Source organism: Mus caroli, chromosome 3 (assembly GCF_900094665.2).
Source record: "Mus caroli chromosome 3, CAROLI_EIJ_v1.1, whole genome shotgun sequence".
NCBI classification, from domain to species: Eukaryota; Metazoa; Chordata; class Mammalia; order Rodentia; family Muridae; genus Mus; species Mus caroli.
Window position 1 is genome coordinate 51,378,031 of NC_034572.1, and position 22,839 is coordinate 51,400,869.

The following is a 22,839-nucleotide window of genomic DNA, read 5'->3' on the forward strand; positions in this document are numbered from 1 at the left end:
CATCAGACTGGCTTGTAGGCAAGTCTGTGGGACATTTTCTTGATTAGTAATTTTTTTGTTTGTTTGTTTGTTTGTTTGTTTTTTGTTGTTTTTTTTTTTTCGATTTTTTTTTTTTCGAGACAGGGTTTCTCTGTATAGACCTGGCTGTCCTGGAACTCACTATGTAGACCAGGCTGGCCTCGAACTCAGAAATCCGCCTGCCTCTGCCTCCCGAGTGCTGGGATTAAAGGCGTGCGCTACCACGGCTTGATTAGTAATTTTTTGTGGAAAATATTAAAAAAGCAATCCACGCTACGCCGGCAGGCCCTGGCAGGCTGGCCCGCCAGGTGCATTGAGAGAACATATTTGAGAAGATAGTTTTCAGATAGTATACAAGCTAAACGAGGTCATAACATATGGATTTTTAAGTCTTTTAAGTTAGGATAGATGACAGAGTATTCTATTTAACGGACAAAAATTATGGGCTGGGTGTTAGGTCTATCTTGTACATTTTAATTGACAAAATGGCAATAGTGTTCAATTTATATCTGAGATAAGTCTTTAAATTGGACAGAAAGGGGAAACTGTTGTGGATAGTCCTGGTTCTGTTTGTATTTTGATACTAAGTCAGCTTCCCTAAGAAGGGCTACCTGGGACAAGGAGTGAATTACGTACTCAGGACTTCATGTGTACCCTTCTAATGAATAAAGAAACCAGTCATTGGGAGAGTAGGTGGGACTTCCGGGTCGGACAAGAAAACTGAGACAGGACAGGCCCCTGACATCCGGCCACCTTCCGGCCAGTGGAAAGGGGTCTGAGCGGAGAGGGAGCGCCTAGCCTGAGCATCGGCAGCAGACATCCTGGTTCCAGGACCCTGCCGAGTGTATTCTGCACAGAGGTTAGGGATCCGACTGGCCGAGAACGCTTTGCCTGAGCATCCGCAGCAGACATCTTTGTTCCGGGACCCCGCCGGATGTATTCTGCACAGGCCCCTGACATCCGGCCACCTTCCAGCCAGTGGAAAGGGGTCTGAGCGGAGAGGGAGCGCTTTGCCTGAACATCAGCAACAGACATCTTGGTTCCTGGTCCCTGCCGAGTGTATTCTGCACAGAGGTTAGGGATCCGACTGGCCCGAGAACGCTTTGCCTGAGCATCAGCAGCAGACATCTTGGTTCCGGGACCCTGCCGGGTGTATTCTGCACAGGCCCCAGACTTCCAGCCACCTTCCAGCCGGAGGAAAGGGGTCTGAGCGGAGAGGGAGCGCCTAGCCTGAGCATCTGCAGCAGACATCCTGGTTCCGGGACCCCGCCAAGTGTATTCTGCAGAGGTAAGAGTACAGAATACAGAAGCTAAAAGCTTCTGGGATGGGGGGAGCCACAGAGCTTCTAAGGCAGCCCCCTTTTCGGGCCCCAGACAGCTGGCCACTTTTCTGGCCAGTTGTTAGGGATCCGACCTGCCCAGGTACGCTTTGCCTGTGCATCGGCTCCGGGACCCCGCCGAGTGTATTTTGCACAGGCCCCTGAATCCAGCCACCTTCCGGCCAGTGGAAAGGGGTCTGAGCGGAGAGGGAGCGCTTTGCCTGAGCATCAGCAACAGACATCTTGGTTCCGGGACCCCGCCCAGTGTATTCTGCACAGCCCTAGAGATTACCAGATGGCGAAAGGCAAACGCAAGAATCCTACTAACAGAAATCAAGACCACTCACCATCATCAGAACGCAGCACTCCCACCCCCACCTAGTCCTGGGCACCCCAACACAACCGAAAAGCTAGACCCGGATTTAAAAGCATATCTCATGATGATGGCAGAGGACATCAAGAAGGACTTTAATAACTCACTTAAAGAAATACAGGAGAATATTGCTAAAGAGTTACAAGTCCTTAAAGAAAAACAGGAAAACACAACCAAACAGGTAGAAGTCCTCAAAGAAAAACAGGAAAACACATCCAAACAGGTGATGGAAATGAACAAAACTATACTAGACCTAAAAAGGGAAGTAGACACAATAAAGAAAACCCAAAGTGAGGCAACGCTGGAGATAGAAACCCTAGGAAAGAAATCTGGAACCATAGATGCGAGCATCAGCAACAGAATACAAGAGATGGAAGAGAAACTCTCAGGTGCAGAAGATTCCATAGAGAACTTCGGCACAACAATCAAAGAAAATACAAAACGCAAAAGGATCCTAACTCAAAACATCCAGGAAATCCAGGACACAATGAGAAGACCAAACCTACGGATAATAGGAGTTGATGAGACAGAAGATTTTCAACTTAAAGGGCCAGCAAATATCTTCAACAAAATTTTAGAAGAAAACTTCCCAAACCTAAAGAAAGAGATGCCCATGATCATACAAGAAGCCTACAGAACTCCAAATAGACTGGACCAGAAAAGAAATTCCTCCCGACACATAATAATCAGAACAACAAATGCACTAAATAAAGATAGAATATTAAAAGCAGCAAGGGAGAAAGGTCAAGTAACATATAAAGGCAGGCCTATCAGAATTACACCAGACTTTTCACCAGAGACTATGAAAGCCAGAAGAGCCTGGACAGATGTTATACAGACACTAAGAGAACACAAATGCCAGCCCAGCCAAACTCTCAATTAACATAGATGGAGAAACCAAAGTATTCCACGACAAAACCAAATTCACACATTATCTTTCCACGAATCCAGCCCTTCAATGGATAATAACAGAAAAAAAACCAACAAGGAAGGAAATCACGCCCTAGAAAAAGCAAGAAAGTAATCCCTCAACAAACCTAAAAGAAGACAGCCACAAGAACAGAATGCCAACTCTAACAACAAAAATAAAAGGAAGCAACAATTACTTTTCCTTAATATCTCTTAATATCAATGGACTCAACTCCCCAATAAAAAGACATAGACTAACAGACTGGCTACACAAACAGGACCCAACATTCTGCTGCTTACAGGAAACCCATCTCAGGGAAAAAGACAGACACTACCTCAAGAGTAAAAGGCTGGAAAACAATTTTCCAAGCAAATGGCCTGAAGAAACAAGCTGGAGTAGCCATTCTAATATCGAATAAAATTGACTTCCAACCCAAAGTTATCAAAAAAGACAAGGAGGGACACTTCATACTCATCAAAGGTAAAATCCTCCAAGAGGAACTATCAATCCTGAATATCTATGCTCCAAATGCAAGGGCAGCCACATTCATTGAAGACACTTTAGTAAAGCTCAAAGCACACATTGCACCTCACACAATAATAGTGGGCGACTTCAACACACCACTTTCATCAATGGACCGATCGTGGAAACAGAAACTAAACAGGGACACAGTGAAACTAACAGAAGTTATGAGACAAATGAACTTAACAGATATCTACAGAACATTTTATCCTAAAACAAAAGGATATACCTTCTTCTCAGCACCTCACGGGACCTTCTCCAAAATTGACCATATAATTGGTCACAAAACAGGCCTCAACAGATACAAAAATATTGAAATTGTCCCATGCATCCTATCAGACCACCATGGACTAAGAATGATCTTCAATAACAACATAAATAATGGAAAGNCAACATTCGCATGGAAACTGAACAACACTCTTCTCAATGATACCTTGGTCAAGGAAGGAATAAAGAAAGAAATTAAAGACTTTTTAGAGTTTAATGAAAATGAAGCCACAACATACCCAAACCTATGGGACACAATGAAAGCATTTCAAAGAGGGAAACTCATAGCTCTGAGTGCCTACAAAAAGAAACTGGAGAAAGCACACACTAGCAGCGTGTGTAGAGTAGAGAGTAGAGGTCTGAAGACAATATTTGTCCTTGGCTATTATCAATTTTGTTTGAGATACATTCTTTTTGTTGTTTTTACACTGTATACACCAAGCTAGCTGGCTTGCCATCATCCTGAGAGTTTCCCATCTCCGTCTTCTTATATCTCAGTCTTTTTGTATGATTACAGAGACTTGTGCTACACATCTGGCTTTTATGGGCACCCTGGAGGATTGAACTCCAGTCTTTTACCTGCTGAGTCGTTTCCCTAGCACTCTATTTTAGTTTTTTAAAGTATTCAGATTGCTTTGGCCTGCTACCAAGATAAATATATTTACCTGTGAATGCCATATATAAGCTGCCCTTTATTTGAACTCACACTTCCTTAGAGGAGTACTCTTGAAAAAAGTCTAAGAAAGCTCACCTTCATACAGAATCAAATGATGACCATTAACAATTTAGGCAGAGATTTCTCCCTGAGAGAGAAAATCATTTGGGGCAGCTCCAAAGTGTTAGTCGCAGCCATGAGGCCCCCTTGCCAGGGCCCCATTGCATCATTAACCTCTGGGGTTGTAAGAAGGGTTGTTTCCGTTTTTCTAAGAATGGTAAACAATAGCCATAAAAGCCCAGATATGTGGTTAAGCTTGGATGCTACAGAGAACTATAAAGAAGGGAAGGGATTAGCTAAACTAGATGTTAAGGGAGCCCTGAGACAACTGAGAGGAGAGCCGGTGTGGTTTGCAGTAGTTTACAAAATAGGGCCTCATTTTAGGTCAGAACTATGGTAGATGGAGTGCAATCCCTACCTAAACCATAGGTTGGGATAAACACTGAACAATCAGCAAAGTTGATTTGAATGGGAAATATTGAAATGGAACAAGATTTTCCTTGAGGGGACTAGGAAGAAATTGGAAAGTATGGCGAATATAGGATTTAGCTAAGAGCATCAATAGCTAAGGGATAGGAAGGATGGGAGATGAAGTTGGGGACTTCAGTGGCTACTCTGTAGGGGGTATGAGTGTATTTGTGCTCAAATGCATTCGCTAGGGAAAGCAGGCATGTCAAGCACACAGGGTTGTTCCTTCGAGGGAAGGAACACAAATGCCGTTTTCCACTTAGAAGGCTGAAGCAGGTGTGCTTTGTGTGTGCATCTATGTGGTAGAGATGGTTTTGTCACCGGACCCTCCTCCAGACCCTTATCATAAACTTGTTTGTCTCAGCCAATTTATAGAACCCATCTTTATGGACTTTCACAAAGAATTTTGTTGGATGTAGTTATGTTCTTCAAGGAGATTTATGTATGCTTTTTTTTGTGAACCTGGAATTGAGTTAATTATCACCAGAATAGTTTCCACAAAATTTTGCTATACCTAAATATGCCAGATAAAACTCAGTCACACTTTTAAAGTTTAAACCAATTTTAGCTACTGAGTAGCGCTGAGCTAAACTGTCTTCTTGCCTCCCAAGGCTCATCTCTCTACTACCTGTGAAGGTTGAAGAGATTACTCCTTTCACACACTCGCACACACACACACACACACACAGAGAGACATGCACACACACACTAGACATCTCAGGTTTTCTGAATATGGTGAAAGATGCCAGGGATGAGGGTTCCAGTACCCTGAACCCTATGATACATATTATGAAGCTGCCCTTACCAGTCATCTTATGTAAGATTCATGAGTTTTCAACACATATGATGCTCTTCAAAATAGACACTAGTGGCCCTGGTGTTAATTAACACCTGCTTTAATTCCTGCTTTAATCAATATTCTACTCTGTAATCATTGCCACCAATATAGTACAATGCTTAGATGTTCTTTTTACCTCTTGCTAGGAAGGACAGAGAATTACCTTCACCACGTGTAATGTCAGCTGCAGAGAAACAACATTGGAGAGAAGCAACATTAGAAGAATTCATGATCAAGTTGTGACAGACTAGGTCGGAAATAGCAGCAGAGACAGCCACCTTAAATATAGAAATCTCTGAGGTCAGGTCAGTGTCCTTCCTGCCCTTTCAGAGCCTGGCAGGTCCTAGTGACTGTTGCAGATCGGTGCTGCCAACAACCAGCACATCAAATGGCCAAGCCAGAGGCCAAGGGCACTTGTAAATTGTTCCTGATCATCTCTAAACATTTCTGGTCTTAGCAGGGAACAGCAGGTCAGTTTCTCTATGAGCCTTCTCCCTTTTCATCCTGCCCTGCTCAGAAGCTGCCAGCCTGTTGCAGTCTAGAGTCCCAGCCACAGCTATCTGATACCACACTGGGCTCCATTCCTAGCCACCAGAGCTGGCTGACAAAAATCAGATCCAAATGAGTATCACCACAGGCACTGCAAAAGCAGCCTGCTCTGGGGCTTTATGTTCCTTGGCACTTGGCTTTTCTCTGACGTGGCTCACTCCTTGTCCTTTGTCTGAGCCTACAACTTCCAACCTCTTCAGTGAATACCAACTACAAACTAGATTCTGTGAGTGGCCTGGCCTCTAAGATGGCCAAGGCAGACTACTGCTCCAAAGAGACTAAGGATCCAGTTAGAGAGAGCCGTGTACACAGGGGAAGGCTGACAGCTTTCCCTTCAAGCACAGGATGTTCCTGCACACTGTACCCTCAGGAGTGCCCGACACAATCATCCTCAGGGTTACAAGTTCAGGTTTACAAGTGCCAAATCAGAGGTATAGTGTGAGAAGATAAAATGTGTCTTTGTAGGTGGCAGAGAGGGTCTCTTGGGTTTCAGGGACAAGTGTAGACAAATACTGATAAGATATTCATGGCTGGGTGTGTAGGGAATACGAAAGTAGAACTTCTTTAAAGCCAGATTCATATTATACAATCCGGATGTGATATTAGCTCTGTTTTGTTTTATTTTTTCTTTGCAGGGGGGTGGGGTGGGGTAGCTAGACAAGGAGAGTAGATAAACAGAGGCCAGAGATGAACAAATGTATTACTTCAGGAACAAGACGGTCCTGACACATCCTATTCATTTTTAGCTCTTTGCTTCCTCTGAAAAGAAGTAAAACCGGGGAACTCCCTGTGTCCTCAGGAATCCTTTGTTCTTTGTACATCGCTGATCCCTCATTATCCCAGAAACTGCAAAGCTGAAACTTCTCGTAAGAAGCCAGCTGCAGCTTGGCTACAAAGTATCCTTTGGATCCTTCATCTGTAAAGAGAGAAAGTTTTCAGGGTGTGTGTGTGGAGGGGGGGTCAGTCTTATTTGCTGGAGATTCTGGACTCAGTCTATCAAGGGACATTCTTTCAATTAGACACCTTTCTTTTCATGTGTTTGTGTGTAGGCTGTATGTGCTCACACATACATACATATATGTGTATATATGTGTGTGCATGTATATGTATATTTATGAGTTTGTGTGAATGCAGGGGCATGTGTGTGGAGACCAGAGATTGGAGTTAGGAAGTCACCTTGATCTTGATACTCCTTACTCCTTTTTTTTTTTTTTTTTTGAGTCAGAGTCTCTCAGTTAAACCCAGAGCTAGCTAGCTGATAGGCTCATTACATTTGGTAGTTTTCTCTGAAAAATATGCTGTGCTTGCCTTTTGAGAGTGGAATTACCAGAGTGCTGTCACACACACTCAGCTCTTCAGTGGATTCTGGGGATTTGAACTCTTGGTCCTTTTGCCTGCACAGCAAGAACTTTATGGAATTATCTCCCTGGCCCCAGACAGCATGTTTTAAGGAAGCTGTCTCTGGGTCCCCCACTGTCATTATCTTAAGGGTGAAGCCATTCTGTGTTTCCCTGTAAGGCTGAGCACTTGAAAACAGATCTGTGCATATGGGAAGAGAAACCCCTAGAAGATGAGTTAGGCTAAGGTATGGACGCAGTGGCAGAACAGACATTATCCTCAAACACCTGGAGGTTTGAAGGAGTTTCTTGGTTTGTTTACATTGGTAATTTGAGTGTGCTTGACTCCCTGCCCTTGGTGGCCTTAAGTGTTCCCTCTGACCTTTTGAGACTTATCATATGCTAGGTACACATATTCTAGTAAGGGCTTTGGGGTCCAGCAGACACACTGCCTGGTCTGGGAAAGATTCCACCACTCAGTGTTCTTCCAGGATCTCATCTACAAAATAGAGAAAACAACAGTGTATAAGGTATGGGCTACCAGGACGCTCAACCACGGCCATGTCCAGTGAGTGACTGGCTAATTCAGACTGGGGGCTGGAACCTTCCCTGTCTGTGCTTGCCACTTAGTAGCTATAAATGGTCTGACATTGGCTTGGCATTTGTTTAAACCACATGGGAGAACATAACACTTGCTCACCAAGATGTTCAGAGACATGTCTAAATATGCGGGCCTGTAGTTGTGAGTGATGGACACATGTTGTATCTGGATGATGTCACAGCTGTCCCCTGTGGTACGGTAGAACAAGGAGTGGGACTCTTCAGCGCTCAGACACACCTGTAGGATACTTCTTGAGTTTGAGTCATGAATAGTTGTTTCTGCTGCTGTCTCAGTATCAATGATCACTGGTCAAGAAATAGCAAGCTTGATCATTCTATTTTTAGCACTCAAGTGAGACTTCCTAAAATTCCAATGACCAGTCATTTTGTTACTTACAGATTCCATGGTCCCGTTGCTTTCTGAATATAACCTGAAGACCCTTCAATCTCACATTCTAGATCCTCCTACCTGGTTCACTTGATGGCTAGCTCTCTTGTGTCTCCTACATTTTCTACTCAGCCAGAAGGTCTCAGTTACACAGGCTTAACATTGTTTCTGCTGTTCCTCTATCTGGAACACTTTCCAGCTTAGCCCAGCATAAGTGGGCTTTTGCCAACCAGCCATCCTAGCCATTGAAGTACCTTCTAACTTGGTTCAGAAAACAATGGCCCAAGTTCCCGAGTTCAATAATCACATAATAGGTAAAACAAGGAAGAGAGGCTAGTTGAACCAGAAATGACTGTAATAAGTTTTAGAGATGTTTGGTTTATGCCACTGTATCCACTACCCCAAAGTACTACTGTTTTAATGTAAATGAGGCATTCATTTTTATTTTTTATTAATTTCAATTATGTGTATGTGTGTGTAAGTGTGTGTTACATGTGTACAGGTGCCCAAGGAGATGAGAAGCATTGGATCTTGCTGGAGCTAGAGTTCCAGGTAGCTCTAAACTACCTGACTTGGATGCTAGAACCAATCTAGGTTCTATCTATAACCAATCTATAAGAACACCTTTGAATCATCTCTCTAGCCCCCAAATGAAATATTTCTAATTTTATAAAAGGAAAAACTACATTATACAATCTCTTGTATACATTTTTATTCTAGTGGCATAATGTCAATGACTCTCATGTCAGTAAATACTAATCTAAATATGTATAATGATAAAACAAAATATTTTTAGTTAATCTTCTATGGTTCACTCTTTAGCTTATCTTGATTTTTTTTCTGTTGCGGTAAATATTAAAAATGATCCAGCATGTTCCCACTCTAGTGCCAGCACTGGCAGGCCACAATAGTATGCCCTAGTGGGGTCCCACCCACTCTGTCCCACATTCCAGTAACCAAATTGAACTGCCAACCTCACGGTTAGATATTACCCCGGTAAAATCAAAACCAATTAGATTTATGTATCAATAAATCCTCAATTTATAAGATGTCAATAAAATAATTTCAGAGCCAATTGATAAAGATAAAAGCTTTATCCCAATTATTCTAACCTTATGATATCATAACAACCTGTGGCTGCTTAAAACCACGCTCATTCATGTCCACTTCCATTCTCCTTCTCTCTTCTCCCCCTGAGTCACTGTCTCTCCCCCTTTGCTCTGCCTCCCTTTTCCCTGCCTAATCACAGGCCTCCTCTATGTTAATGTAATTGGACAGGGAAAATGCTGCGACATTTTGTAAACAACATAATGAACCTCAAATTGTCTTCTTGAAGGAAATTTCTCAATAGTGACAGAATTCTTATGCTTGTGCTTGGACTATTGTATTGACTTTATAGATATCATTTCAGGTGTTCATTGAAAAGAGGAAAACAGGAGTATACACAGAGGTAAAATTAACACACAATTCCATCTGTCAGAGGTAAGGGTGGCCCAGTCTTGATGAACTCCAGCCCTGAGTCAGCAGAAAACTTACTACATTTTCTTCCATTTTCCCATGTGTCCAAATGTTTGAGATTTGCCTAGATATACCCACTGGCACTTTTACATTTTCAAAATTTTCTTTCATGGCTCATATTTTTGACATTTCAGGAAAAAATGAGATATTCAGACAGAAACAGGAAAAGGGATGGCGGATGAGTGCTGCATTTACTGCTCAGCACCGCTGTGACTTGGCAGTTGCTGTCACAGTCAACAGAACACAATCACAAAACTTCACCCTGTCACACCAACGCCTATATTTTCAACTCTCATGCTGCAGATCAAGTTCTCAGGCTCCCCAGATTCTGTGGACTGAGGTTTTATGAGCATTGATGAGCACTTTATCTTACACATTGGAAGTCACCTCTCTAATCAGAATTTCTCTTCCTTGTGTAAGAGAATTTGTCCAGTGTTAGTGAACCAGTCCTGAAAATCCAGGGTATAAAGGAGACTCAGTCCTAGATCCTCAATAGTCAGCCGCTTGGGACAGAGAAAAAAAAAAGGATCCTGATGCATCTATAAGCAGGACTTAAAAACAGAAAAGCCCAGGCTAAGACTGTGCAGGATCTTCCGACGGGGAAAGCTGCCTTTCCTGCAGAAAGTGTGATACACTGCAGGTGTCAGGTAATCTCGGCTGCCTGTAGGATGTTTCTTCTGTGGATGAGGGCAGTGGATCTAGAAAGCATACAGAGGAGAGAAGATTGAATGTGGTAGGGCTGGGTAGTGACAAGTGTTATTTAGCTTCGCCTAGGGGTAGTAGGCAGGGCTGTGAAAGTATGGGGGGAGGGGTTGCATTATCCCGAGGTGGGAGTGGCTACAAAACAAATACAGTAACAATGAGGAAGTGACAGAGCAGTGGAAATAGACATGGACAGGCTGGGAAGATGGCAAGGAACTAGAGAGTATGGATCTTGGTGCCAACATGGATGCCAGGGGTGAAGGAAAAGAAGCGAAGAGGATCAAGTTTTGGCTGTTGGAGCACCCTGACCCCTCCCACCATGTCTCTGCACTCTGCGTATTGCTATTGCTTCTGACTCATCTGCTTTCATCTTCTCACTTATTTCACACTCAGTGTAGGCATGACTTCTCCCTGAAAAATCTAGCTTCAGGCTCTTGTGGGAAAGTGATGGTGCATATTCACTGTGTAGGTAGGGGAATTATTACAGGGACAACTTAAGAAGATGTGTCCAGGGAATAAGGAAACCAAAAAGCTGAAGCAAAGTTTTGTACGGCTATGAAGACTATTGTCTTCCCAGAGGTAGGAAAGAACCAGAGGAGAGGTTCATAGAACGCAGGGGAAGAATGTACAGAAGTTGCCCCCTGCCAATTTTGACAGGTGCTGCATCCTTCAACAGTAGGCAATGTCCCTCAAAGGTAGAATCCCAGAAAATTGCATCTCAGATGCACTCTCTCCCCAGAGATCCACCCCCTACCACCCCCTAACCCTGTCTCTTTGGTCTGGGACCCCTATTGGTCAAATCCAATTAGAGGAAGCAGGCACAAAAGCACCTTCAGGCAATCCCTGTGAATCAGCCCCAGGAACAAGATAAGATGCGGGATACACTAGGGGATCCCTGTGGAAGGTATTCTAACAGTGCTGTGGACCATTCCTAGTCCCTACCTAGGTCAAGAGCTTCTTCTGTTATGCCTCCCAACACCCTGTAACTCTCACCAGCCCAGAACCACTCCCTGCTACCCCTACCTCCTAGACTATATCTCAGCTATCTATTTTGCAATGCTCTCTACAGAGCACATAGTAAGGGCTCCACGAGTGGCATATAAAGCAAGCTCTTCTAACCAGATCTGGGCTTCATTTAGAAGCTTAGCTGCCCAGTCTAGCATCAGCTGATGCCTTAGGGCTAATGGAAAGGAACAAGCTTCTGCACTGGAGATTAGCTCCCCCTTCCCAGAGACTCATATTGGTTTTTTACTCTTGCTTGAATGAATCTGTGTGCCATCAGTGAACAAACCTGCAGAAGTGCCCCCCATAAGGAGCTAGGACTCCTATCAAAAGTTAGCATATACTGGGGACTCATTTTAATTTTGTTTGTTTGTTTAATGTATGTGAGCACATTGTTGCTGTCTTCAGACACACCAGAAGAGGGAATCAGATCCTGTTACAGATGGTTATGAGCCATCATGTGGTCCCTGGGAATTGAACTCGGGACCTCTGGAAGAGCAGTCAGTGCTGTTAACTGCTGAGCCATCTCTCCTGCCCTCTCATTTTTATTTTGTAACAGGGGAAATGAAATCAACAGAAAGAAGTGGTGGTGTTTTATCCAAATGGATCAAATATATAGATATTTAGGGAAAGTAAATTTACCAGGTACATGCAACACCACAGAGTCCATAGCTGTTTATATCACTCTGCTTTAAGAGAAGGCACAGTCCTTAAGCAGGTGGACCAAGCTTCACATTCTAACAGTCTGTCTTGTCTGTCTATTTCCCCACACATCCAAGCTCTCCTCCTCCTTTAATCTGTCCTATCCTAAGAAGTTGGCAAACCTGCTCTTTCTGCTGTGTGTGTGTGTGTGTGTGTGTGTGTGTGTGTGTGTGTATGTGTGTGTTTGTGTGTGTGTGTGTGTGTGTGTGTGTGTGTGTGTGTGTGTGTATGTGTGTGTATGTGTGTGTGTATGTGTGTGTGTATGTGTGTGTGTATATATGTGTATCTCATATGTTATCTAGCTTATTGTTCAAAACCCTTTGACAAGCAAATGGCTCCCGCCTCACCTTTAGTGATACAATATGCAGCTGTCACTTCATGGCAAGTCTGTGACTCCTCTTATCTATTATTATAGACAGGACTCTGTCTTCACACAACTGTGGGTTCCTCTACCACATACCACACCCCCTAAGCACTCAAGGGGAACTTCTGATCGCCAGTCCACTTAGATACAGCCATCCCGCAGCTGTCACCATAGCAACTCCAAAGCTTGTTTAAAGCTGATGGCAGAGATGTGTAATGAGTTGGCACCTTCCCCTTTTAACTACTGACCCTGTCTGTAGAAGCTTGATGTTGTACCTACCCCCAGGTGTGGGAAGCTCCAAACTCTATTACAAAGTCAGCAGTGTTGCCAGCGGGTTACCTGGTTCTTCTCTGACTCCACACACAACGCAAAGGGAGCACCTGTTTCCGTGTTACATACAAGTAGGCATTGTCCTTCAGCTGCAGAAATGTTGTTAGCCTAGAACTCACAATTCTACCAGCCACAAAAATCCTCTCTCTGTGTTGTATGGGGGACCATGGCTGAGGTCTTGGAAACCCTATTCAGAAAACAACTATGGAGTGAATCTTCAATTGTCTATTGTTCTTTTGACAGAGAAAGTGAATGGTCTTCTAAAATGACTCTCCAGAAATACAGTGAATCATTGAGAATTCTGGATCCATTCATACCTCCTTCCAATGACCTCCTATTGCCCCGTGAGGCAGCCATGTCACACGAGTCTGGGGATGTGGTGCTTTCTGGGACGGGAGAACTTGATGTGCCTTGTTTAACCTCTCCACTTCTTCCTGACACCATGTCCTGTGAAGATGGTTCTAATTCCTTGGCTCACTTACTTCTTACTGGATAGAGATAATAGCCAGCAGGATCCTGGAAGGTTGTGACAGAAAAGAATGATCAATGTGCCTGCATCTCTGTCATGTTGCTCTGGCTTTGCGGGAAATATCTAGAGCTATCCCCTGCACCAGATGATCTTACTTACCAGCCCTGTGAGGCCACATGGCTCCTACCAGGTCCTCTTTCAGACGGGGCCCACGAGTTCCTCTAACTTTCACGCAACACCCTACACATCCCTGGTTAGCCATCTTAACACCTAATTACCCAGTAGAATCAAGAATAATAGCATACTCACACTGAGAGTGAATTCTTAATTAGCCAATCAGATTTATGTATCAATAATAACACAATATACAAGATGCCAATACAATCATTTCAGAGCCAAATGATAATGATAAAGCCTTAACACAATTATTCTAACCTTTTGATAACACCACATCAGCCTCCATTCTAGTTCTCCCTTTCCTCCTCAGACCTCTCCTCTCTGTCTCTTCAACCCCTTGCTCTGCCTCCCTTCTAATCACAAGCCTCCCACTGCCCTAATGTGATTGGACAGGGAAAGTCCTGCAACAAGTTTGTATATACTTGGCCTAGGGAGTGGCACTATTGGGAGGTGTGGCCTTGTTGGAGTAGGTGTGTTACTGTGGGCGCGGGCTTTAAGATCCTTGTCCTAGCTGCCTGGAAGCCAGTATTCTGCTGGCAACCTTCAGATGAACACATAGAACTCTCAGCTCCTCCTGTACCATACCTGCCTGGATGATGCCATGCTCCCATCTTGATGATAATGGACTGAACCTCTGAACCTACAAGCAAGCCCCAATTAAATGTTGCCCATATAAGAGTTGCCTTGGTCATGGTGTCTGTTCACAGCAGTAAAACCCTAACTAAGCCACAGCTAAAAGCCCCAAACCCTGTCTCTTACAGTTTTGATGTTCTGCTTTCTCTGGCTTTGCTAGCCCTAGCACTGCACTAACCTTTGCTGCCCTTATCTTTTTAAATAGACCCAATATTATCATTTTAAATCTAACTCAGTGTGAGTATGGTATTATTCCTTCCTCATTCTAGCTTTGAATGATATAATAGGAAATAATCTAAAGGGCTGGCCCATTTGAATCTCAAGTTACTACGGGGAGATAGCAAATGGGAGTGAGATACAGTTGTTGTCGCTTTAGGTAGAGATAAGGACTGAAAAAGAAAATTAGACTAATGACATTGTGGCAGCCTAGGAAGGGAGGGCTACACAGGGTGGTACTAATCATAGAGGTGACCTACATGTAACCTACAACCAGAATGATAAGGGTACCTAGTTGCAGCCACACTGGTTGGGGCTTGTGGTGGCAATCCAGACAGGGGACAGTGGATCCAATTGGCTCCCAAGTAGGAGAAGTTAAGACAGTGTAGAGCCTGGGGGCAGAGGATAGTAGAAGGTGGGGTCTAGGAGGAAGGCAAGGAGAAGTCACTGCAGAATTTGGCATAGAGAAATTAAAATGATCTCTCTCCTGACTGATGCCAGTTTAAGTAGCAGGGGGTGGGGGGCATTAATTGTACCTAAGTAGCTCTAACTGGCACATGGGAAGACACACATAAAAATGTGTCACAGGATATGAGCTGCCTTCTATTGGGGTTCATGGAAGCCTGTTAGCATGCGGAGGAGGGTGGGCTGGAGTGGGCATTCCAGTAAGGCAGTGTCCAGAGTGCCTGGACTTCAGAGAACCTCTGAGCACACAGTGATCTGCACATTGGATGTGAGATGGAGGTGCAGGGACAGAATTATGTCATTTCTTCCAACTAATATCTTCAGCCAGTCCTGATATTTGCCAACAAAACTCAAGGAGTTTTAATAAACTTTAAAATACCCAGCGCTCAGCCAGGATTGGAAAAAACTGGGCAGCTGGTAATAACAAGTTATAGGAATGATGTGTAAGAATGTGTGTGTTGGGAGGGGAGGCTATCAAAGGGATTCCAGCATTAAGGTTTCCCAACCCCTAGTTCAGGCTTGTGGAGGCAAGCCACGTAGTCAGCATGAAGCCACCTCTGTAGGCTAACAGAAGTTTCCAGAGCTGTTCATAACTGTGTTCTCACTGCTATGCAGAGGCCAGTAAAACCTGTCAGGTGCTTATTTTGGGTTAAGCAAGGTATCCCACTGAAAGTACCACATGGCTGGTCCTGCCAGGCTGACAACAGCTTCCACACCTGCGATCCTCGATACCGAGAACGTAGAATTGTTATTAAGACAGAATTCCCAGGAAGAAAAGACTAGGAGTTACTCAGAGAAAGTAGATATTTGTAGTCTCTGATGTGGCTTTTCTCTTCTGGTTTTCAGTCTTTCAGTATAATAGATCTGGGGAAGTCATCATCATCATCATCACCACCACCACCACCATCATCACCACCACCACCATCACCATCATCAACAGAGGCTTTGCTCTCCTAACACACCTACCTCTACCCTTGACCACTAACCCATCTGAGACTCCTGGTTTCTGACTTGTTGACACTGGCTTTTAGCAGCAGAACTCTTTTCAAAGACTCTCTGCCATAGAAAATATTTTTTAGAGTTTTTTTTTTTCCTTCAAGAAACTCATACACATATATAGTAAAATACAAACCTACCCTCATTTACCCTCCTGCTCTCCTCCGGTATTACCAATATGGCCTTTCTCAAAATCATGTCTTTTTGTTATTGTTGTTGATAACCCAGTAAATCCACGTTGGGATACCTGTATGTGCATAGAAATGGAGCCATCCATGGGAAACCTGTCAGTGGCCATATCCCCTAAAAGAACTTTTTTCCCTCCCCCAGGGGCTATCCTCAGTAAGGGTTGAGGCCTCAAGAGTGTCTCTTTGATCTAAGCTGGAATTCTGGCTGGCTTCTTCTTGTGTAGGTCTTGTGCAGGCTAGCACAGCTGCTGGCAGTTCATGAGAGCAATAGCCATGCCTTATCTAGAGATACATTTTACAACACTCCTCCCCATCCACTGCCTCTTACACCATTTTCACTTCCTCCATAATGTTCTCCAAGCCTTGGCCAGGGTTGGGGTATGTGTGTGTGTGTGTGTTTGTGTGTGTGTGTGTTTGTGTGTGTGTGTGTGTGTGTGTGTGTGTGTGTGTGTGTGTGATAACAATGCTTCCCTATTTAGCCCATGTAGTCCTGAGCACTCCCAGTTATTCTCAGCACTTTGACTAAGTCTCTGCATTGACTGCTGCCCACTTCAAAAACAAGCTTCTCTGACCACAGTTGAGAGACGCCCAAGTCTATGGGTATCAACATCAACATTGAGAAATCGAATTAACAACATGAGAATGTAGCAAAAATAACAATAGTAAGCTCTACCCTAGGACTTACAACCTCCCCAGCAAAAGGCTTATGACTAGGTTTACAAAAACCAGTCATGAAATTCCCCTTATAGAGCAGGCCTCCATAAATTCAACAAGAAAGCAGTTGCTCGCCCTGTAACAGTCACACCATTACTGCAGAAGTGGGCATATCTTCCCTGGCAAATCAACAGGGATCCTGTATTCCAGTGCTGGGTAAGATCATTGATGGTTATGGGGGGCAGGGAGGCACCACTGGCTGCTCACAGCCAGGTTGTCCCTGCCAGGTCATCCCTGCCAAGTCACCAGGTTCGGTGTTGCTGGTGTGGACAGGAATGCTGGGACAGTCCCTCCTGTTGCTTGGAGACAGCAGCTGCACAGCCGCCCCTCCACTCACCTCTTGTCCCGAGTTCCAGTGCCTTTTCCTCCCAGTCCTGGGCGAGCCGTGTTGGGTTTGTCTTTATTTGACAAAATTGAGCTGTTGCACAGCCATTGGTACCTGAATTGGTGAAACAGCATACAAGCAAGAAGCTTACAGCCTCAGTGGTGAAAATTTTTTCATGTCAGAGATCAATAACAACTCTTGCAGTCATTTATGTCATCCCTTCTTCTCCAGACAGAAGATACCAAAAAGTTGCAATCAAAGATCTGTTCCTGTTCATCTTATTGATAAAGTCACTAATAAGGCAAAAGGTCTGCCAACACCAACCGCAGCTTGTGAAACCAGTTCTATTGCTATAAGATGCCCCGTTTGATTGCTAAGGTTGAGGGCAAAGGAAATGGAATCAAGACAGTTATAATCAACATGGTTGCTGTTGCAAAGGCCTCCAACATATCCCACCAAATGTTTTGGTTGTGAGATGGGAGCATAGACCCAGTTTAATGTTAAGAATGAGTTACATTGTCAATGGATCTCATGAGGCACATAAGCTGCAAGACATGTTGGATGAAATCATTAAAAAATTTGTTCTCTGTCTTGAGTGTGAGAATCTTGAAACAGACCTCTAAGAAATATGTCTCGAAAGAAGTTGCGAAAGAGATTTGTGTCAAAGCAGAGCCATTTATTAAAAGGTTGAAGGGAGCAGAGGACAAATCTTCTGGTGGTGAGGAAGAAAATGAAGATGAAAATATTGAGGTGGTATATTTGAAGACTGCCAGTGTACCAAGTTGAAACTGTGAAGTCTGACAACAAGGATGATGACATTGGTATTGACGCCATTTAAAAGGATGGATGCAACTTAGCTTAACAGTGTAATGCTGCAAACTTTTCTCCATTATCAGCCAGAAGTACAACACATGTACAAGAGCTAAAGTGGCTTAACCTCATGCTACACTTGATACTTAAGAGCTATTACTGTGAGTGGTCTATAATTAAGCCCAGTGAGAATCTAGGGAGTCCATACATATCAGTGAGTAGTTGTAGTTTGCTTATTTATCACGTTTCTTTCGGAAAAACTAGTGGTGGACACATTTGGATCACATTTATACAGTTATAAAAAAGTAAAGATTTGATTTTGGTTATTCTTCAGACTTTGGGCTATGAATGGCTTGTAGTGAAGTAATTGGCTACTTTTAGGATGTTACACCATTTAATTTAGGCTCCTTGAGTTTGATAGGTTGTTGGGTACTGAAAACTTGAAGAATGCAAACAAATAGAATGACCTTACTCAGCCATTAAGAAATGAAGTATTTTGAAAGTTGTATCTCCAGTCCCAGTCCATTCAGATTGGCAACTGGCAATTCTTGTCATTCTAAGGAAGTCTGATGATTAAATGACAGTGTGACATCCTCATGAGAAATAAAAATAGCCTGTGTGTACTATGGTTTAAGAGTACATTTTAAAACTTGGGAGTTGTGGTTTTTTAGTTTGTATATACTCACCCCAAATTGTATCTTTCAAGTTGTGTGCATTGCACGTTGGATAAGCCAAGAAGATTATTAACAAATAAGTATTCTGTGTGTACTTAGAGGCTCTTTTGTATTGAGAGAAAAGCTTTGAAGTGTGATTAAATCTTAAACTCTGGGAGTTTTTGATTTGGGAGAAGCAGGAAAAAAGGTTCACTTAATCTCTAGCTAAAACACCATATTTTTCAACTTTTACCCTTGAATTATAATTTCAAGAGTTTAGACATATTGTATCTTATGTTTGTGTTCCCCCTCCCCCAATATTATGGTTTATTTTATAATGCCTTTTAATTTGGATATAATAGCTTGTACTTTAGATTTTGATTGCCATCTTGCCAAAATAAGTGTTACTGTTTTTTCAAACTTAATCCCCTTCCCCAATTGTCTTATTTAAAATGAGAAAGTTAAACTAAAAAAAAAAAAAAAAAAGAATTGTGCAGTATGAAACCTGTTGTATGTGGTTTCTTTCACGGAGCCAGACACTTTTAAATTCATTTATGATTATACCTATATCATGAACATGTTTCTTTGGGAGGGACTGGGTAGAATTTTTTTTCAGTGTTCTTCAAAGTTGTCTTTTGCTTTTAATTTCTTTTCTTCATAGACTTTAAAGTTCTCCATTCACTTAATTTGTTTCCTCAGTAAAACACCGAGAATGATTTCCTGGTTAAAAAAAAATCATTACAGAAGCAAATTCTAGTGAGGTGGTGAACCTGAGAAGCATCCGCATCTGCTAGGTAGGATCAGATCAGAGCTAGAACCCGGCCTCCAAATGCCTGTGCTTATCCTATGATCCCAAACAGCAGGGGTTTCTACTAAGAGTCCTGCTTACTTTCTCATTGTTAGTTTTTAAAATTAAGAATAAATTGATTTTTAAGCTGGGGAAAGAATGCAGATATTCCTCTCCTTAGATTGGCCTGATAGCCCAATAAACCCACCAGAAGTTGACCATAAGTAGAAAGTGCATTTAGCACACCTAGGTTATTTGATATCATAGCTTAACTATGATGAACAACAGGCATCAAACAGTCGTTTGCTTTGTAGTAGTTTGCTGACTGGATACTGGGACGTGTCACCTCTACTTAGTATGACAAGAGAATATAATATCACATATAAGCTAGTCTGTAAAACACCTAATACTTTTGTACCATTAGAGGGGGAAAGTCCACCCTCCTAAATCATGAGCCCTCTGTACAAAGGAAAGCATTTGTTCAAAAGTAAGCCTGGACTGCCACGCCTTCCAAGGGCAGATATGTGCTCCAAACACTAGTTCATGCAGAAGCTTCATCCCCAGATGGCGTTTGTGCAACCATCTGATAACCAGCAAGGGTTTTAGCTCCTTCTGAAATGAGCAGCAGAATGAGGCAGTGTCCTCTTCCCTCCCCATCCCCTCTCACACTGAACAGTCTGGATTCCAGGAGACAGAGTGACTTATTTCTCTGGCATATTTAAAGTATTTTTTGTTCTCAGTTTTCCTCTTCAAATGCATGGTGTTTTCTAGATGCTTTCAGCGCTAAGAACAGCCCCAGAAACTTCTGTGAAATATCTCGTGCGCAGCCACAGATAAAAGGGAAGCTGTGAAGATGGCCGGCATTGTGCCTTGATTGTTCTTAGTCCCTGTGTTCCTTCTTGTGTTTGAAGTTCTTGCTCCTTACTGTGCTGTGGGTTTCATTCATTCATTCCGCCATTGCTCCTGAAGGGAAGTTTGACTTATTAAGACTGGAAAGTGGATCTAAGCAGGGAAACCTGCTACGTAAAAGGGAGCGGGGGAGAGAATGCTACAGGGACACTTGTCAATTCATCTTGAGTCTCTCTTCTCTGCCGACCCATGCAGCACACTGGATCTACATTGATTACTACAGCAGGTGATAACAGGGTAGGAACAACCGTTCTGAAAGAAAGGAAAGGGGCCTCCTGGGAATACAGGATGTGATGCAAACAAGAAAGCAAGAGTCTTCTCAGGTGAAAAGGAAGAAGAAATGATTACTGGCTTGAGTCTTGAAAAGTTTATAAAAAAATGTTCTAGGTAGAAGAAAGTTGAACCCTTTATATAGAACAAGAGACTTGTGATATACAGAGTCTGGGGGTCAAGGCAGCTCCGGCAGTGTGTTGTGTTTAGGAGAGAGCTGTGTATGGACCCTTAGGTGGAGTGGGAAGTGGAGATGGCTGGCCTGTGGGGCCATGGGGCCTTGGTGCTCTGCTAGGGTTTGGATCATAACTGCTACTGATGTGATTTGGAAGGAGGATGGTTACTGTGTACTCGGAAAGATCCCCCTGGCATTTTAAATAGGAAAATCTGACAAAGGCTTGAGATCTAGTCTATCTGAGAGATGATGTACCAGCATGAAGAAATACCGAGAAGATGAAAATGGGAGTCCACTCCAGGGGTGTATCAGATGCCAGACTGACATGTAGGAGAAGGGTAACAGAAAGGAAGGTGTAATCAGCTTTATCTGGCTACTCCCAAAATATTACAATACAGGTGCCATGTTACTCATTTTACAGGTGACAAGACAGGTTTACCTAGATGACCAAAAAGAAGCCTCAGGGCTGGAGATAGTTCATCAGTTAAGAGCACTGGTGGCTCTTCCTCAAGACCCAAGTTCAATTTCCAGATCCCACGTGGCATCTTATAACTGTCTGTAACCCCAGTTGCATGGGATCTGACACCCTTATACAGATGTATACATGGAGGCAAAACACCAATGCACATAAATTGAAAAAGAAGGAAAGAAAAAAAAAAAAGAGAGAGATGTCACTAGACCATTGAGGAACTGCACCCAAGAGTTGCTCAGGCCTGTGAGATCACAGGAAATACATTTACGTGAGTTATAGAAAACTATTTAAAAGCCAACAGCAAATTGTTCCCTGGAAAAAGTATCCTCATTCTCAGAGATTAGGCAATGCACCACCGCGACAGGATGCAATGCGCAGATCTTAGGCCTTCTCAATCTCCGCGCTCCTTCACTCTGTCCTCCCTCCTAGCTCTGTGGAGGAGAGATCTGTCTGTACTGTGAGCATGTCAGTACAGACTGTGGCCAGCTGCCTTTCCTGGCACAGGTACATCCCCTACCCTCAATTTACTGTTTCTGGGTAAGTGGCCTCACCGCCCCATCCCTCTTCCTCCAGTCTTAAGAGATGAAAGGAGGCAGTGAGGAATTTATCCTGTTGCTTATAATGTTGTGGCTATAATTTAGGGATGTCATGACTCATGTGTAGAATGGTGACCAGAATGGTATGGGAAAGGCCACCTTCCACATTCCAGGGGAAGAAGCCCTGTTTCTTACAGCTGTAAGTTGCTTCAGCCTCCACAGGCAGCTACTAGCATAACCAGGCAGTGGAAACTAAGGGTTGAAAGCCACTCCCTCTCCTGTCTTTATGTTTCCTCATATCCAGATTCTACAACTAATTCATCCTTCAAATGCCATGTCTGGAGATGCCCCGGAAAAGGCTTAGAGCTTGGCCTTCTTATAGACACAGCCTGGGTAAGTTAGAATGGCTCGGTTACCCTAGACCCATGTCCACCAGTAGTTATGAGTTCTAAACAGTTGAAGTGTTTATTTTTCTCGTGTCTGTAGGATGTAGTGCAAAAGCCCAATCATTTTCCCCATCTTTAATCTGTTGATTCCGGGGTCTACTAAAAGTTTGTTGTCACATTATTTGTGTGTGACAGAGTTGGGGGTGGGGGCTGCTACTGCACACATGTCGAGGTCAGAGGACAATTTGTAGGAATCAGTTTTCTCCTTCTATCACGTGTTCTGGAAATTGAATTTAGGTTCACAAGCTTGGTGACAAGCACCTTTCTGAGCTGAGTCATTTTCCTCACTTCCCAGGTCAACTTATCCTTAAGACCCACTGCCCTAAGTGTGCTCCAGTGGGGTTGTGGGAGCTATAGTGAGTGTCCTGAATCTGACTCACAGCCTACTACACCCTGTTCTGTTCACTATGCTCCTGCATGTAGCTATGAAGGTTTATGCATCAGGAAATTCTAGGTACTTAATGCTCACTGAAGTGTCTCACTCAATCCTTACTATAGCCCTGTAAATCAGATATTACTGTTACCACTTTATAGTTGGGGAAACTGAGTCACAACAAATAAGGAGAAGTAAAATTTGAACTCAAGTCCAAGTCAAAGGAACTCATCAAACTAGAAATGTTGCCAATGTGAATTCATTTTCTTTTCTTTTCTTTTTTTTTTTTTCCTTTTTTTTTTT

The 22,839-nt window shown here is 43.2% G+C and overlaps 2 long non-coding RNA genes across 2 annotated transcripts in view; one reads left to right on the forward strand and one right to left on the reverse strand.

Moving 5' to 3' along the window:
* Positions 1 to 1,275: 1,275 nt before the first annotated feature.
* LOC110291792 overlaps positions 1,276 to 22,839 on the forward strand; it is a 22,570-nt gene continuing 1,006 nt past the window's right edge. The window contains exons 1-3 of the long non-coding RNA XR_002377614.2: positions 1,276 to 1,306; positions 5,577 to 5,735; positions 22,022 to 22,110. This is a non-coding gene — a long non-coding RNA (uncharacterized LOC110291792). The remainder of the gene's footprint in view (positions 1,307 to 5,576; positions 5,736 to 22,021; positions 22,111 to 22,839) is intronic.
* LOC110291793 lies at positions 8,786 to 13,397 on the reverse strand. Its single transcript, XR_002377615.1, has 3 exons — positions 12,872 to 13,397; positions 12,694 to 12,696; positions 8,786 to 10,935 (listed from the first exon to the last, which is right to left on the reverse strand). It is a non-coding gene; the product is annotated as an uncharacterized LOC110291793 (long non-coding RNA).